This window comes from Symphalangus syndactylus, chromosome 16, assembly GCF_028878055.3.
Source record: "Symphalangus syndactylus isolate Jambi chromosome 16, NHGRI_mSymSyn1-v2.1_pri, whole genome shotgun sequence".
Taxonomy (NCBI): domain Eukaryota; kingdom Metazoa; phylum Chordata; class Mammalia; order Primates; family Hylobatidae; genus Symphalangus; species Symphalangus syndactylus.
Window position 1 is genome coordinate 92,788,290 of NC_072438.2, and position 19,447 is coordinate 92,807,736.

The 19,447-nt window shown below is 41.3% G+C and overlaps 1 protein-coding gene across 2 annotated transcripts in view; it reads left to right on the forward strand.

Moving 5' to 3' along the window:
- TAS2R1 (taste 2 receptor member 1) overlaps nucleotides 1-19,447 on the forward strand; it is a 449,411-nt gene that overhangs the window by 213,218 nt on the left and 216,746 nt on the right. The window lies entirely within an intron of this gene.

The following is a 19,447-nucleotide window of genomic DNA, read 5'->3' on the forward strand; positions in this document are numbered from 1 at the left end:
ACAGAGAGGCACACACAGGGAGAATGACATGTGTACATAAAGCCAGAGGTTGGGGTGATGTGTCTACAAGCCAAGTAACACTAAATATCCCAGCGACAAACCTTTAGAAGCTAGAGAGGCTGAAGCAGATTCTCCCTCACAGTCCTCCAAGGAACCAACCCTGCTGACAGCTGGATCTTAGACTTCTTGTCTACAGAACTGTGTGACAATAAATCACTGTTGTTTAAGCCATCTAGTTTTGGTATTTTACCACAGCAGCTCTAGCAAACTGGTACAGGGAGATTGTGTGAGTTAAATTAAAATCATGTATGATTAAAAACAGGAAGAACCCTTTCAATTTAGACCGATATGTTATTGGGAGGTAGATTTAGAAGAGCAGCACTTCTCAGTATCATTGACCTTATAATTGCTCTCAAATGTGCCTTTTCTTGTTGTGATCCTCCGTCATTGGTCAGTCTGCCTCATATCTCTTTTATGCCCATTCCCACCCCACCAGGAGCCACTGTGTGGTTCTCCAGCAAAGGTTTATTCCTGTATGTGCTCCCCTTGTCATCCGCAATTAGAAGACTAGATATTGCCAAGGGTTTCTTGTGTATTCAGGGATACAGTCGTGTTGAGGTAGGAGGTGGGACTTGACTCTGGACCAGATTAAAGACTGGCTGAAACAGGGAAGAGGCATCCAGAGTACCTCTCCATAAGACATGCCCACCAGCACCATGACAGTTTACCATTGCCATGGCAACACCTGGAAGTTACCGCCTGTTTCCATGACAACACCTGGAAGTTACTGCCCCTTTCCATGGCAATGCCCTGAAAGTTACCATTCCTTTTCCAAAAATTTCTGAATAATCTACCCCTTAATTGGCATGTAATTAAAAGTGAGTTTAACCATGACTGCAGAACTGTGCTTGAGCTGCTGCTCTTGACACAGCCTGTAGGGTAGCCCTGCTCTGCGGGAGCAGTCACGAAGCTGTAACACTGCCATCTCAATAAAGTTGTTTTCTTCTACCACTGGCTCACCTTTGAATTCTTTCCTGGGCAAAGCCAAAAACCTTCCTGGACTAAGCCCCAATTTTTGGGCTTGCTTGTCATGCATCAGTGTGTTTCATGTGTATCCAGGGATTCCAATTCTGGGATATCAAAGGTTACATGGACTGGGAGAGGCAAAGTCAAAACTACTTTGTCCTGCATATCCTACCTCCCTACTGCTCTCCCATGCACCAAGTGAAACAGTGATTTCTATCATGTGTTTTCCAGTGCCAAAACATTTTCTATACTAACTAGCTCAGCTAGAAAACTTTGAGATGGTTACCTGGGAGAAGTGTCATACTTATTCATTGACTGGGAATGATGCCAATGGGCTAAATGAGACATATATATAGATATATGTATATATATATGTATTTTTCCTGCAAGAAGGAAGCAGAAGATGGAAGCTACCAGTTCAAGACAAGACAAGGCTGAAAATCAGTCTCATTTGTCACCATCTGAAGTTATACAGGGGTATCAGTGCTGTGAATGAACCCACGTATCCTCATGGGCTATTTCCTGGCTGTCTCATTTTAAAGAGAATTTATACTTCAGAGTCTTGCTATGTATTACATCTGAGACAGATGGAAGGAAACAATTTATAATTGCTTAACATGTGTGCACAGGTTAACATATCCCACCTCCGAATTATCTTCTTCCTTATGAATCACAGTTCTCTGGAGATTTGTGGGAGTCACTGAGTTTCAATCACAGTATTGAACTTAGTGACCTTCAAGGAAAAGGGAGAGCAAATTGCAGCTTCCTCAGCTTGTACATGCCAGGAGTTGGCCATTCATCCTGCTACCAGGCAAATGAACATAGTGACTTCCTGACAGAAACAGGAGAGAATGAAAAAAATTCTGGAGAGTGAAAATAAGTTTGGACACTCTTGTGATCTACAGTTAAGTCATCCAACTAGCTAAAGTAACTTTGAAAAAAAAAAAACAACTAGTGGACCTCAATACTTTTGAAGCTTTAGAAATACACGCATTTAAATAAATAAAATTAGAGGTTAATTTCTTCAAAACCATTTTTGTAAAGCCTCCTAGAGGATAAGCCTTGATTCTTCATTAAAAATAAAGTAATTCTCCTTTGCAAATGATTTTTTAAGCACATCTAAAATGTACTATACCTTCCATTGTTTAATAAATGAAACATCCAGAGCTGTCACAGTGAGATATCCCTTCTACAGGAGGTATTTAAACTCCTCTTCTCTCTTATTCTTTTTCAGTGTCTCGGAGCCATATTAATGATGGATATTTAATCCCTAGTCAAGCCTCTGTCTGAAACTGTCTGGAAACGAGAAGTGACTTTTAAAAGGCAGATAATAAACAGACTGGATAGATTCTATCTACAGAGAAGCACCTGACACCCCTAGTGTGACCAGCAAAGCTTGAGGTCTTTAAGGCTCTTAGATTCCAAATGTCACAGCCCTGAATGGATATTTATAACCCATTTCTGAGACTGAGCACCTTCCAGTACTGGGCAGCGTATTGGTCCAGCAACTGGGCCACCTGCTGGCCATTGGACAGTTGCTTTGCCAGATGATGATCTGTTCTCCATTATGTGGCTTCCCCGCATCCTGTGCTGTTTGGCATATTCTGCAGATGACCAACTGGGATGTTCATGCTGCACTTCTTGTGTTCCAAATGAGTCATGGATATTTTAGAGTTTGGAAAGTAAAAGAAAAAAAAAAAAAAAACAAATCCCAGCAGAAGAAATTACCTGTGAGATCTGTAGATCAAGTGGATCAATGCAGTTCTTATTTGTCTTTAGTGTCTCAAAAAAGACCAGAATTAAAGTGCTTTAGAGTTATAGGTGGTATTATTTCTTTGTCAATTTTAGGCTTTTAAATTTGTAATGTACACCAAAGGCCATGTTGGCTGCTCCCACCGCTGTCTTTGTTGTCTAGCCAACATGTGCCTTCAGACAACGAAGACAACCTGAGTCAATAAAGGTTTTCAACTCGTTTCTGACATTACTGCAACTAGGTTATCAATAAGGCTAGATGTCGAGTGTATCATTCTCTCTCTAAACATGGTTTATAGATAATTTATTAAACTTTTATTCATCCCTGTGTGTGGAGGCATACTAGTCCCTGAGAGAACTGCCTTTATCCAGCTGTCTTGGTGGCAGCAATAGACATCTCAGGTCGTGGATTTAGCTGCTCCTGAAAAATGCCTTAAATCTGAACTCCACCTGAAAAGAGACAACATTCATTTCCAGGTCCACTGATGCCACCAGCCGAAACTTTAAAGGGAGACAGAATGTTCTCTTTTAGCTCTTTCTCATTCTCCCCGTCCCCCTCCAGGTCTGGGACTCTTTAATTAATGGATCCCAAAATTAGAATATGAAGGTAATTCCTTTGCAACACCTCCCATTTCACAGTGGTGTGCTTTTGCTCTTTGGACAGGGTTGATACCATGTATGAGAGACAAATCTTTTATCAGGAGCTCCAACCTGATGTACACACTTGCTCTCCGGCATACTTACACGTGTGCCCATCTGTTTGGGTGGTAGGAGGCCTGTGGGGGATGGGGCAGGGCAATGTCAAGGATGCCCATTTGCCAGTGTGGAAGAGCTGGTTCGAGGGCACAGCCTGCAGAGCACAGCATGTGCCAGTTCTTCTGCCAAGAGAACCTTCTGTTTGGCAACAGTGCCTGAACAGGCAGCATGCTACTCTACAATGGGCAACATCTGCAGATGGGAAGCTGGTGGGTGATGTACCCTCCGTGATGGATTCTGCTGCATGCCGTCACCCAGCTCCCTTTAGAACAAACTAACAGTGAATAATACCTCACAAAAGCAAGCCAGTTTTACCATCACTTTTTGATCGTGGAAATAGTTATTGAATGCTTGCTATAAATTGAAAGTCATGTGTTCTGTGCTTTGGGATGATGTAGATGGATTTGACGTGGACCCTAGCTTTAAGAGGCTTGTGGAAGTAACAGAAATAAGCACACACATAGGGAGTTGGTAGACAAGGAATGTCATAGGCCTAGAGACACAGACACCAAAGCCACAGAGATGTGCTATTAAAGCCCAGAGGATGGAAGAAGATGTTCAGCTGGGGCCCCCAGGGGATAGGTGTTTGGGCTGCGCTTTGAGGGTGGGAAAGGTTTGCACCTGTGGTTAGGGTGGAATAGACCATGCATGGTTGAGGGACTTTCATGTCAGATAGGAGTGAGAGACAGTGGAGTGCTTGAGTGGGACTTAGCATGAACTGCGAGATAAATGAAAGAGGAGATGGAAAAGATATGCTGAGGATAGATCATGGGGAGCTGTGATATCTGTGTGAGTGTTTGGTCTAGGAGAGCTAGTCAAGACAGGGATGGAGCTGTGCTGCCCACACATGCATGAAAGGCATAGAGGAAGATGGGAGCTTGCCTGGGAGACCACAGCATCAGCACTAGCCCTTGGTCCTGAGAGCCAAGTTTGGGTCTTCATAGTTTGTCGATTAACCAGTGTTTACTGAACTCCTTGTTACAGGCTCTTTATGTGGACCAGGTAGTATTTAGCCTCTCCACCAAGGAGCGGAGATACATCAAATGAAACTTTGTAACTCAACATGATGGGATAAGGGCAAAGCTACAGGAATTCCTATGGAAGTCTGGGAACCCAGAGGAGGCGGGAAGACAGAAGTGTCCAGATGCCTGAAATGTCACCTGCAGAGCGGAGGACAGCATGACCTTCAGAGCTGGGTGGTCTAGTTGTATCGCAGCCACGCAGCATTGGGCAGATTACATCACTTCTCTTGCTTTAGGGTATTCATTTGTAAAACTGACTTAATAATAGCACCTACTTCATAGGGTTGTTAATTAAGTGAGGTAGTGTATTTCCAATGCATGGAAACATGCTTGGCCTCCAGCATTTGAACTGTGTGTGTGAACATGTGTTGTTGTGGCAGTGCTGTGTAACAGATGATACAGAATGGTGGTTAAATATTCGTGTCTCAACATGGGTCTGTGGACCAGGGGTGGCCCCGCTGGGTTAGACTTGCTTGACTCTAAGCTGGGGTCAGGTTTAATTCTGATCCATGTGTCTTTTCAGTTCAGATCCCAAGAACATCTCCATCTGGGACTTGTTTTCACAATGGAGAGAAGGAGGGTTGGGTCCCAGCCAAATGCTGTGCTTTCACCCCATGTGCACTCAGGGTTCCTCCCAGCTCCTCACATTCCTCTGGTCTCACCTTCCAAGACCAACACTGATTGGCAAGGAAACATATTCTTCTCATGGAAGTGTCAAGGGGATGAAACTTCATACGCTTAATTTGGAGTAAAATTGGTGTAATATATAACAACAAGCGTTAAACTTGACATAAGGAGACCCGAGTTCCCATTGCATAATCTTGGTTAAGATGCTTACAATTTGGATGCCTCCGTTGTTTCATTTGCAAATAGGAACATCATAAACCATGCCTGTCATGGACAGTTTCCTGAAGGAAGTAATGGAAACAGACTTAAAAAAAAGTTAAGCAGGTATATTAGTTGCAGGCAAAAACACAAACACCAATTTAAACAGGTAGAACTGACCTAGCTGTGACTATGTTGTAATGAATTTTATTTTCTTAAATTTATTTTAATTTTAAAAATATCTCCCCAACTTTATTAACATATATATAATTGACAAATAAAAATTGTATAAATTTATAGTGTACCATGTGATGTTTTCATATACATAGACATTGGAAACTGATTAAATCAAGCTAATTAACATGCTATCACCTTCCACATTTTTTGTTATGGTGGGAACATTTAAAATCTACTCTGTTAGTGATTTTCATTTATATAATACATTATTATTAACTGTAGTCATTTTGCTGTACAATAGATGTCCAGAGCTTATTCATCCTGTCAAACCTGAAACTTCATACCCTTAATTTGGAGTAAAATTGGTGTAATATATAACAACAAGCATTAAACTTGACATAAGGAGACCCGAGTTCCCATTGCATAATCTTGGTTAAGATGCTTACAATTTGGATGCCTCCGTTGTTTCATTTGCAAAAAGGAGAGAGCTAGATTAATTAACCTTCAAGTTCTCTTCCAATATCCTGTGATTCCGTGATGACGAAGAGTTACAAAGAAAGAAGGGTTGCTGAGATGGGCCTTTGGAGGAATAGAAGGCATCTAATTTGATGGAAGGCATTTATTGTAAACCTGTGGAATTTATTGTTGACACAAGCAGTGATAAGATTACGTCAGGTTCTTGATCAGTGAATACTAATGTGGGACTTAAGAAGTATTCATGAGCTCTGTGTTGGATGGTGTAGTGCCATGGTTCTCAAACCTTAGTGTGCATCAGAATCACCTGGAGGGAGTGTTCAAACACAGATGGTTGGGATCCAGTCCCACTGCAGAGTTTCTGATTCAGTAAGTCTGGGGTAGAGCCCAGGAATTTGCATGTCTGACAAGTTTCTGGATGATGCTACTCCACTGGTCCTGGGACCATACTTTGAGAACCACTGGTGTTGGGGAAGTAGTTGGTGCCCTGCCCAGATGACCTCCACTACTGGTGCACCCAAGCCCCAGCTACTCTTAGTGTGGCTACGGCCCACAGCTGTCCTGTCTCTGGAGAGTTGCCCTTGGCTAATGGAACCTTCTAGGAAGGGAAACAACTCAACCCTCAGGCACACTGACCATCAAAGGCTTACAAATGACTGATCACCTTGTCTCAAGGTGGCACCAACTCCAGCTGGCTTGTCACTGATGCTCCAAAGCTTCCATGTGACATTGGCTCAAGCCAGTCCCTGGTGAGAGTATATTTTTGTTAGTATTTTGCTCCAGCTGCATTCTGTCACCTTCACTCTCTTCTTCTAAGAGTACCCCCTCAATTGATCACGTGAACTAGAAATCCTACCTCAGGTTCTGCATTTAGTGAAACTGACTTAAGACAGATGGTCTAGAGCTAGAGAACCCAGGGCCAAGGAAACCAATTTGTGTATTATTTCAGGGATCTAGAAGTTAGTTATTCAGGGTATAATTTTATAAAAATCAAAAGGGGGAAACTCAAATAACTTTTTAAAAAAAGAATCTAAAATAGACCCCTTTACCATGTTATATAAGATCAGGCATAGGACAGAAGAAGTACAAACATTTTCTGGTGGTCAAAACCTGAATATGATATGAATATGATAAGGCTGTTGGTAACAATGGACAATTTGAGAAGGTTGTTGAGAGGAAGATTAACTTGGATTTCAGCGTGTGAGGTTTTGTGAGTTTTAGGGTCATCCATGAAGTTTTCCTGTAAGTGTCTGCCTATGTGGGACTTGCTAGAGGGTGAGCTGTCAGAGCTGGGCTGTAGCTTTGGGAATCATTTTCACAGTTCATAGTGAGATCATGGGAGTTAATGAGGTAACTGAGACATTGAACAGCTAAGAGCAGATGGCCTGAGACTGCAACTTTGAGGCTGCCCATGGTTATACCTGAGAGAAAAGCAGACTTCAAAAGAAAGTGTAAGGAGAGAATTGAAATAAGTTGGAAGCATAAAAAGGGTTAGTGAGTTAGAAAAGTGTGGGCCTGGTTTTGTTTTCAGTTGGTCAACTTCGGGGCACATATTGAAATATTGTTATTTTGAACTTCTGAGCCTTCAAGAAATTTCAGGTTTTACAAGTAGAGTTCATTTTTGTTTGTTTGTCTTAGTTTGTGTGTGTGTGCAGTGTGTGTGTGTTTGGGGATTGGTTTAGACGTGCAGATATTTTCACCTAAATGCAGTTTCTCATAAGAGTAAAATACATTCAGAGAAGGTGAGTGTTGAATATTTTTAATAGGAGATGTGCATGCACCGATGGAAAGATGTAGGAATGTTATTTCAAATGGTCTCTGTTCTGTCTGTTTTAACTTATTCCAAAAGAGAGGAGAAGTGTGTTCCAAGACAAATGCATAGAAATAGCGTGTCAGGGAGACACAGACAACATGACCTGGGGCTCACTGGACACACTGTCCAGTGTATAGAACATTATCCCAGACTATGAGGAGACCAGAATGGATAAGACACTGTCGTTGCCCTCCAAAAACTTTTCTCTTGTCTCAGAAAGATGTAGTCCCTATTGGTGGAAACAATATGCAGTAATTAGTCAGTGGTGCTTAAAGTTTCAGGACTTTGTAAACTTTTGCATACTGCTTGTTACTTCTTTGTTGAAGTATCCATTTTCTCATTCAAAGACCTTCTTTGTTTTCTAGCCCTTCATCGGAAATAGCTTTCTTGGCTTATATAAATCTCATCTAATTATATTTGTGTTACACACTTTTTTCTACTATTAAAAAATAGTTTACTGCCCCAATTTTCTATCTCCTTCCTTGTAGTAATTGGTCTCAGAGTGAAACATTACCCTCAAGCTCATGCTAATATATGAATAATCTGTTTTCATTTATTCCTTTACATTTTATTTGGCATTTGACATTGCCTCTGTTATTTTTGTTTGGTTGGTGTTATTTTTGTTTCTGTTTTGGACTGTTACCCTAGAATGTGCATCTTTATTTCCCAAGATATGCTTGACTACATTATCAATAATCGTTATGTCCACCAGTAAACCAAATTAAAAAGAATTACTCTAATAATCCATTGCATTTGGCAGACACTTTGCAAATATTTTCTCACTTCATCTCTTACTTGGTCCTTAATTTAGGCTCAATTTGCAAATAGACTCATTGTATTATGGCTTCAGCCTTTATTCTCCTTCCCTTATTCTTTGCTTTCCTGATATGATACCTAGCTTGTCTGTCATATTTCTGAAGTACTTAGGGCCCAATTTCATTTGAATTAATGCACCATACTTGGCGCCTTGCATCTTTTTCACACTTGACAACTAAGACACATTGAATGACTGCCTTATCCCTGAAGAGCACTAACATTTTTTTTTCTGCCTTGAATCTGGAGCTTGCCCAGAAACTACTTTCACTTGCAACAAATTTATCCAGTAAATATCATTAAATGTTTACTGCATGCAAGATATCTAGATTCTATGGGGGAGATAAAGCAGAACAGACTAGCTTTTAAATTTAATAACACACGTTAATCTGTCAGGCAAATATACCAATAATACCCACGAAGATCTGCTTCCAGCTTGCTGACAGCCACCTTCTCACTGTGTGCTCACATGGCCTTTCCTTGGTGCATGTGGGGTGGAGGGAGAGAGACAAGGATCTCTTTCTTCCTCTTCTTATAAGGGCACTAAACCCATCATGAGGGCTCCACTCCCATGACATCACCTAAACCTAATTACCACTCAAAGATTCCACCTCCAAATACCATCACATTGGGCATTAGGGCTTCAATGTAGGAATTTTGGAGGGACACAAATATTCAGTCCACAGCAGGATGTAATAGGAAATAGGTTTGGAAACATTAGTTTGGTCCAGGTCACAGAGGGCCTTTTATGTCCAATAAGGAGTGTAAAAAATTTTTGATGACAATGGACACTATTGAAGACATTGATCATGTAAATATCATGGTCAGACCTCAGCTTTGGGAAAATTCACCTGGCAAGGGCATTTCTTCATTCTCAGACTCTCTTTCATCCTGGCTCTGATTTATAGAACCAGATGATTTAGAAAGGTCTTTGATTAGCTTATTTTTTTGTAGAAAAGTTCATCTATTACAAAAGGCCTAAAAAAATGCTGAAAGCTTCCAAGCAGAATATAAAGTTCATAGCTAATTAGGATACAATGGAGCCAAATTGAGACAAAGCATCTGATTTTATGGAGCTTATAGTCTAGGAGGGGAGATGTACTGAAACCAAATAATCACGTAAATAAGTGGATGCACTATATGAAATTACAAACAAGATGTATTTGAGGCTATATAATGAGGTTTATCCTGTTTAAATATGTCAGGGAAGACTTACAGAGGAAATTATGCTTAAATTGAAACTTTAAAAATGAATAGGCCTAACCTAGGTAAGAATTAAAGCATAGTAGAAGGCCCTGTGGTAAGAAAGAATAGGGCAAATATAAAGAACTAAAAAATGTGACTGGAATACAAGTAATAAGGGAGGGCATAGCGTGAGATGAAGATAGAGAGTTAGGGTTTAGATCATTCAGGAATTTATAAGTCATTAAAATTTTTTTTCCTGTTAGCAATGGGAAGCCAAGGAAGGGTTTTAATCTGAGAAGAGGCTAATGTAATAGAAAAATGGCAGAATTCTAAGATTGTCTTCATGATCTCAGCCCGCCTAGTTTATATCCTTCATACTTCCCTTTCCTTGAGTGTGGGTAGAACCTGTGACTTCCTTCTCACCAGTAGAATATGCAAAGATGATGAGATGTCATTCCCAATGATAGTATTACATTATGTAGGATTTCTGTCTTAATATACTAGAGCAAGAAATTATCCTTGCTAGCTTGATGAAGAGGGCAGGCATGTTGAGGAAGTTCACATGGCAAGGAATGGAGTGAAACTTCTAGGATATGAGGGCAGCTTCTAGCAGACAGCCAATAAAAGGCTCTAGCTTTTTGTCTATCTACAAAGCCTGAATGAGTTTGGAAGAGGATTCTTCCACAGCGAAGCCTTCAGTTGAGAATGTAGCCCAGCTTGCAACTATATTGAAGACCAGTGATACTCTGAACAGAGAACCTAACTAAACTATGCTTGGATTCCTGTGCTGCTGGGGTCATATTCTGGTACCTAGCCATCTCCTCACTTCAGAAACAGAGGAATTTTGAGGCTACCATTCTTTATTAAGTCTATAGCCTGAAAATGCTTTATATTTTTCGTGGTTCACCCTTCATCTCTGGATGGATGGAAACTGTGAAATAGTAAACTTGTTTGCTTTTAAACGGTTAAACGTGTGGCAACTTGCTATACAGAAATATGAAACTAATACTTTTGTGTTGTAATATCACTATAGTTGCTTATAGAGAACAGATTAAAAGTGAAAATAGTGGCTGAAGATAGATTAGTTGCAAGATATTCTATACTGTAGGTAAGAGATGAAATGGTAATGGTGGAGGAGATGGAGAAAAGTGGAACGATGTGAGAAACATTGAGGAAGTACTGGTTATAAAGGATAAGGGCCTGTCAGAAATGATATTTTGGGTTGTGGAAGACCAAAGACTTTTCCACAAAATGAGAAAAGACAGAGTAAATATTTATTTAAAAGTCAGGTTAAAGACATGGAAGGACTGCTGAAGCAACAAAAACTGGAATCACAAATAATCCAGAGGGAAAAGAATTATAGAGAGGTGAGCCAACATTCTGTGAGCTACTTCTTCCCTCAGAGAATTTACCGTAAGTGAGAGGTTAAAAAACCAGGAAAAGAGTCCTACATAAAAGGCAGAGAAGCCAGCTGAACTTTTAGCCTGGGGTTGGAGAGTAAAAATTTGTAACTTGAAGTGTCCAAGATGGGCAGAACAGAGATGCTAGATTCTTATAAATGAGCATGACATGTGGAAATGAGCCCAAATTCATGGTTTTCTTCCTCAAGGTGTTTGTCGAATTGTTAGATTGTATGGGCAAGAAACTAAGAAGCTGAGTAGAAAGCTATCAAAAGTACAGAAGAGATTTTGGCCATCGCAAGGCACTTATGACCCAATAATTAAAGGTCAAGACTTACCAAGGAGGAGAGGCCCTAGTAAACAGTAAAGGTTGCAGGCTTCCAATTAGGACCCATGGAAAACTAGACTCTAGGAGTAGAGATAAACCAGAGACAGAAACTTGTAAAAAACTGCAACTTTGCCGCAAATCATCTTAGTAGCTGGGTGGATTGAGCTGCTTCAAAAGACAGACTGTGCTGGGCGCAGTGGCTCATGCCTGTAATCCCAGCTCTTTGGGAGGCTGAGGCGGGCAGATTGCCTGAGCTCAGGAGTTTGAGACCAGCCTGGACAACATGGCAGAACCCCTTCTCTACTAAAATACAAAAGAAATTATCCGGGCATGGTGGTGGGTAGTTCCAGCTACTCGGGAGGCTGAGGCAGGAGAATTGCTTAAACCTGGGAGGCGGAGGTTGCAGTGAGCTGAGATTGTACCACTGCACTCCAGCCTGGGCAACAGAGTGAGACTCTGTCTCAAAAAAAAAAAAAAAAAAAGAAAAGAAGACAGACTTCCTACCAGAATATAGGTTGAACCTTCCCTGGAGGAAGCTTTACTATTTTTAATAGATAATGTCTGACTTTCAATAAAAAATTATCAGACACACCAAAAAACAGGACTAAGAAAAAACAAAGGACAGTAGAGACAGACGCAGATCTACAAGTGATGAAGGTTTTTACACACATACATTAAAATAATTGTGCTTGGTTGTCTGGTTGGGAATTTGACCTCACCTTACCTACAAATAAGTTAATCTGTTATTGCTTTACAAATGGTGGAAGAAAACATGAGACTTCTAGGTCAAAGGAAGAACTGTATTACTTATGGCTCAGCGAGCACATGATGGATATAAGCATATTCACATTGCCTCCTGGCGTCCAAATTCCACAGGGGCAATGCTGTATAGCTCAGATGAATGCTACACATGCAGTGGGTTTGCATCACAGCTGGAGAACATCAGGTTTAGAGAATCCCATGCTTTTATAGCAAGCACTAAGAAAGCTTGCTCTCTGTCCTGGAGGGAGACGTTACATCATCCCTCAAAATTACTGACTACAAACACAGTCTTGGAAAATGGCCCAGGTAGACTGGCCACAGCCTTTTATCATTGGCACCACCAGCAAGAACAGAAAGGGATGCTTAGGATCCCAGAGAGATTGCATTTCCCATCATATTTTGGTCAAGAAAATAGAATAACAGAGTGGAGAATGTCCTCAGGAACTGAAATTTATAAAACAGAGTTAAATGGAATCTCTAAAACTAAAAAATTTAATAAATTATATTACAACTCATGATATGAGTTTAATAGCAAATTCAATACATCAGAATAGAGAATTTGTAAACAAACTAAGAAAGTAGAAAATATCCAGGCTGAACTACAGCAGGGCAAAAAGTTGAATGCTGAATGTATATAAGTAAAGAAACATATGAAATATGGTGAAAGACACCAATAAATGTATAATTGTTTTCCTAGAAGGAGAATGAAAGGGAATATGTAATATTTTAAGAGAAAAATGACAGATTAAAAACATTCAGCACCATATTCAAGAAGCACTGTGATTCTCAATATGGATAAATTCAAAGTAAGCTTGCAAAAACAAATGACAAAGATAACTCTTGAAAGCATCCAGAGAGAAAAAGAGGACACATGCTCTCAAGGTAGAAATATAAGACAGACAGCTGACTTCTAAATGAATATGACGGAAGTTAGATCACAGTAGAATAAAAGCTTTAAAGTGCTGAAAGACCACCCTAGATTTATGTGCCTTGTGAATATGTCTTTTAAAAGTGAATGTGAGCTGAGGCAGGAGAATGGCGTGAAACCCGGAGGCAGAGTTTACAGTGAGCTGAGATTGCGCCACTGCACTCCAGCCTGGGTGAAAGTGCGAGACTCCATCTCAAAAAAAAAAAAAAAAAATAAATAAATAAATAAAATAAAAAATAAAGTGAATGTGAATAGATACATTTTTAGATAAAAACTGAAAGAGTTTGTTACTAGCACACCTTCACTAAAAATATTCTAAATGAAGTTCTTCAGGCAAAATAAAAGTAATCCCATCAGAAACACAGAAATACAGTAAGAAATGAAGAACAACATAAGTGATAAATATAAATGAAGATTGACTGTACAAAATGATAAAGCCTTGGGATCTAAAATATATAGGAATATATAGAATTAAAATGCATGACGACAATTCAGAAAACATAAGGGGATAGATGGAGTTAATGTAACATTAAGATAGTGGTAAAAATCTTAATTCATGTTCGAGTTTAAATAGTCAAGAAGAGTACATGCCCTAATCTTTATAGTCACCACCAAAAGATAATAAGATGTGAATAACTAAAAATGGGTGACATGGGAGAAAGATGGGAAGAATAAAAAACAAGATGAATATTGGTGCCATTCATTCAGATAAAGAACTCTGAAAGAGATTGAACAGGAGATGTAAATTTGATGGTTGGATGAGTTAATGTGAATCCCAGAAGTCTGCGCTACACTTTTTTGAGGCTCAGAGGTACCCTGTTTTCCTGGTAAATTGAAGAAGAGTGAGAATATCTCACTTGTGCAGACAGTCCTCAGTTTAGCTCACCCTTCCTGCAGCTCACATTGACGTAATGAATGACATAGGTGGCAAAATCTCACCAGGGAACTTTAAGCAGCTGAAATACAAGGTAGCAAGGAGAGCAAGAGTCCAAAACGTTGACTCTTTTCATCTCATTTGCTTGTAATCACAACCCATTCAAAGTCATTTTCCTGAAGAATTGGATTCAGAATCCTTCTGGGAGGACGAAAGTCTAGAATGGTGAGCCAAACTGGGTTTGGCCTGCAAAGGGGCTGGAAGTTTCCTTTCCCCTAGAAATACAAAAATCGATTACATTAAGTATTCTGTATTAAAATGGCTGAGATAAGAATAGTTAAATATGGAAGGCAGGAAAAATGACTATACTTTAAATATGTAATTATCTGTAATGGACTACCTTAAAAAAAAAAAAAAAAGACGTGTGTTTACTTTTACAACTTCTGACAGCACTGCACATGCAAAAACTACCCGTCTGTTGTTCAGCCTTGCAAAACGCTCAATGCCTCTCATGTTAAGCCTGTGAAGAATTTTGCCTGTTCATTCTTTATTGACAGCTGTGATAGAGCTTTGAATCACTTTGAACTTACTGGATTCCTCAAGCACAATTTCTCCTGTTTCAGCATAGAAAAACACCTTCCCTATTTGGAGATTTTCAAGAGTGTTGTGATAGTAATTTCATCATGTCACTGAAAACTTTTTTTATTTTGTTTTAAGGAATAGAAAGAGTAATGGACTAGATTTTCACTTATGAGATCTGCTTGTCATTATAAAAGACTAAAGCTTGTCTTTCAATGTATTTTGTTGTGTATTTTGTTCTACAACAGGATGTTATTTTATTGCTGATATAATATATGAATTCTTTTTTTTTTTTTTTTTTTTTTTTTTTTGAGACGGAGTCTCGCTCTGTCACCCAGGCTGGAGTGCAGTGGCGCAATCTCGGCTCACTGCTAGCTCCGCCTCCCGGGTTCACGCCATTCTCCTGCCTCAGCCTCTCCGAGTAGCTGGGACTACAGGCGCCCGCCACCACGCCCGGCTAGTTTTTTGTATTTTTAGTAGAGACGGGGTTTCACTGTGGTCTCGATCTCCTGACTTCGTGATCCGCCCGCCTCGGCCTCCCAAAGTGCTGGGATTACAAGCGTGAGCCACTGCGCCCGGCCAATATATGAATTCTTACCACTTGCTTTTCACATGGCAGTTTGAGTGTCGGAAACTTGAGAGTTCCATCAGCCTAAATTATTTTTCCTTTTACCATGTCTGTGCTGCTTTCCCACTCCCTCTCCTGCCTTCATCCCTGCCCACTCTGCAGCTGTGCAAAGCTCTAAGCTCTTGAGAATCTGGCTCCTTGTCTTCGCAGAGCTGAGCACAGAGCCCTCTTTACCCTAGCGGCTGCTCAGCTCAGGATTCGTCACTGTAGTGATAACAGAGACCTGCTCGATGCTGATTATGTAATGATCCTGAGTCAAGGATTTGATTTTTAAAACGTGATATTTTTCCATCGGCTTCTGGAATAAGTACTCCAGCCCAGATTTCAGTGTCCAATTAGTCCAGGTCTGAAACCAGAGCCTTCTAACCTTCCAGCTCTCACCGCATTTCAGACGTTTGGTTTAGCCTGCTGTTGGTGTTGAAACACACCTCAGAAAAAGCACGGGAGGTCAGTGTTCCAAATGTGAATCATTTCCAGCTTTGAAGATGACCTTAAGGAACTGAGCTTCCTTTCTTAATAGAACATTGCATCTTACTCTCTTCCTAAAAATTTATATCCAAGAATCCATTTTATTGGGCTTGCTAGGACTTGATGCAGAGGAGAGTTGTGCTTTCAGAGCAGAAGTACTATCCAGCATTTAAAGCTCTCAGAATCCCTGGTTTATTCCACCTTCATAACTGTGGATATGAGAATCAGAGGCAAATGTCAGTGATAACCTCAGCTGCTGAAGAACAGAAATCTGTACCTTGAGGTGTAATTTCCCATCATGTATGCATACCAGGCATACCTGCAGGTTTGTAGCTTTTTCTTTGTGTATTGGGGATGAAAAAATATGGCTCAGGAGCTGTCTTGGCTGGCATGAGGGGCAGATAGTTTAGATTGGGTGTCTACATTTTAAGAGGTGTATTCTATTCGCTCCTTCATTCTCCTCTTTCCCACATACTCTTGATCTTTCTCAGACTCGGCTCCTGGGAAGAAAACCAGGGGCCCACAGATATTCCTGGAGAAGGGTGAGGATGGGCTAGAGATAGAGAGACTGGGTGCACCACCGCAGAGCACCAAAAGATTCCTGGTCACTTTTACAGATACTCAGACCCCATCCCAGACCTGGAAAGTCAGAAATTCTGGGGTCTGTACCCAGGGATCTGTGCTTTTTCAGAGCTTCCCAAAGTGATTCTGATCATCATCCTGGTTTGGAGACTCCTGCCCTTGGGGGGTTGTCTCTGCATTTCACCCATGGACTTGACAGAGATGCTCACCATAGCTGAAGCTTGCTCTGTGATGTGATCCAACTGAGGAAGCAAGGCTGGGACTCAAAGATATTTGAGTAAAGAGAGATCATGAAAGAGACACAGACTGACTTACTCAATGGCGAGCAGACAGTGCAGGCATCCATTCAGTGCCTATCTAACATGAACCTACTACATGCCAGGTGCTTTTCTAGGTGCTGGGCACATAGCAACAGACAAGACAGATGACATCCCAGATGCTGCAGTAATCAGCAAAACATGCTGTCGCTCCATGAGGCAGGGGTCTTTGTTTTGTTCACATCTGTATCCCAAAGCCAAGACAGTTCCTGTGTAGAAGGCATTTGTTAAAGAAACGAAGAAGGTGTTTCCAATGGAGACATGTGTGTGCGATGGAGGAAAGCAGAACAAAGCAGGAAGCAAGAAGTCTGGGGTGAGAAGGTTGGGAGGAGCCAGGCCCACAGGAAGGTGCATGTCCTGAGCCTGGAAACAGGGCGAGGGGACATCGCTCCATTCTGACCAGCAGAGACAAATTCATCCTTGATATATAGATCCAGGAATGATTTAGGAAGCTGCCCGCCTATTTACTTCCAAGGCATGCTCCGAGCAATTAGCGTCCACCAAAGGTTCCTGGGGATTAAAACATTCCTGGAAACCTTGCTGTCCCCATGGTAAATTTGCTCACCCTCTCTTCTAGTTAAGGGCTGCCATGTGGCCTCTGCTATTCTAGGACCCCATCCGTCACCATAACCAGCCTACAGAGAGCAGCCGGCACAGACCTCTTCAGGATGCGGGGGTCTCCTCACTTCTCCATGCCTCAGGAAGAGTCTCTGGGAGCTCTCTGTGAATGTAGTGATGTGTGTGTATTTGTGTATATGTGTGCATATGTGCATGTATGTTGTAGTCCAATATTTATATTTTCCTAAGCCTTTGGGTTCATCTTCTACAGTATTCCAGGGAAGTTCTGGCATCTCAGCCTCATTAAAAACAGATCACCATTGAGTTCCAATTTCAGCCAGCCAGCCAACCAATCACGTGTTAGAGCCACTTCCATCTGCATAAAATAACGTATTAAATCTGGAATGTCTCAGCAATGCATCATGATTAAAACATTAAGACCACCTTGGTGTTACATTTTATGCTCCTTAGTCAAACATCATTAGATCCTCATGCATGTTTCTTGGGTTTTTGCTGATATAGATAAGCAAAATCTTGCAATGATTTTCAAGTATAAACCTTGTCCTCCCAATCAGACTTTGTGTTTGTGTCCCTGGAGCAGGCTGAGATCTGACTTTAGATATGGGAACAGGGGGTGGTTTTGCTATTTGTTTTATGAAACGGTTATCACTAACCATCAGGAAAAGGACACTTTCTAATTCTACTGTTATCTAACTATGTTTAATATGCAGCAGATAGGCAGCAAAGAATAGTTCCTGTAGTTATTCCTCTTAGCGTTCCGTCATACATAGCAGTGGCTCCTGCCTGGGGCGATTTTCCCCCTGCCCCAAGGCATTTGTCAATATCTGGGTACATTTTTGGTTGTCATAACCTGGGGGGAAATGGAGGGATGCTACTGGCATCTTGTGAGTAGAGGCCAGCAATGCTGCTAAACAGCCCACAATGCACATGACAGCCCTCCAACAAAGAATTATCCTGCCCCAAATGTCAGTAGTGCCAAGGTCAAGAAACTTCAGCCCATGAAGGGATTTGATGATGACAGAATTTATTTAACATTGAAGTTCCAAATAACACGCTGTATTAGTCCATTTTCTTGCTGCTGGTAAAGACATACCCAAGACTGGGCAATTTACAAAAGAAAGAGGTTTATTGGACTTACAGTTCCACGTGGCTGGGGAGGCCCCACAAGCAGAAGGTAAAAGGCACGTCTCACGTGGTGGCAGACAAGAGAAGAGAGCTTGTTCAGGGAAACTCCCCTTTTTAAAAGCAACGGATCTCATGAGACTTATTTGCTATCACGAGAACAGCATGGGAAAGACCTGCCTCCATGATTCAATTACCTTCTACTGCATCCCTCCCACAACAGGTGGGAATTCAAGATAAGATTTGGGTGGGGACACAGCCAACAATATCACACACAAATAACTGATTTTATCTGGGATCTGATGATTAACTCATTTCAGATCCAGTTTCAATAAACATTTATAAGGTTTTTCCTAAATGATTTTTTCCTACAGTTTTAACTCAGCCACCCTGGGATCCAGGCATCCTAAGCCTGTTGTTACAACAAGGACACTGAGTTGAGAGAGGTTCTTCTTGCCCAACGTTAGGCTGTGGGAGAGGGGCCCAGCAGGGATTTGAACCCAGGCCCTCCCAGGCTTCCTCTCCCCTTGCCACTTTGCAGGACTCAGCAGGAAGTGGCTGTCAGGTGGCACCATGGGTGTTCTTCCTTGGCATCACTCCTCTTTCATGCGGGCTCCCTGGTTGCCTGAGGTCTGGCTGTATGATGTCATTCATGGTGTCAGCATCCTGCTGGGAAGTAGCACTGAATTCTTTTCTTTCAGAATTGGCTCTGTTAGAGGCTGAATAGGTGACAGCAAGCAATTATTCCTTTCTTTCTTTTGCCCGTGTTCTCTGTTCTTATTGACAGGCACAAAAGAAAAAAAACGTGGACGGTGTGAAGTGCCAGCAGATATCTGTGAATGGGTCTTAGTTACCTGACACTGAATGAATGTCTAGTGGGCAGAAAAAAGGTGTTTCTAGTGTAGGGTCACATGAATGTGGGGACACAAGGGCTCCCCCTGGCCACAGTGGAGAGAGCTTCTCTGAGGCCCTGGCTCTGCTGTTCTCCTGTTGCCAGATATTTGGGTCCCAGAACGTCACGCATTTTCACGTGCACA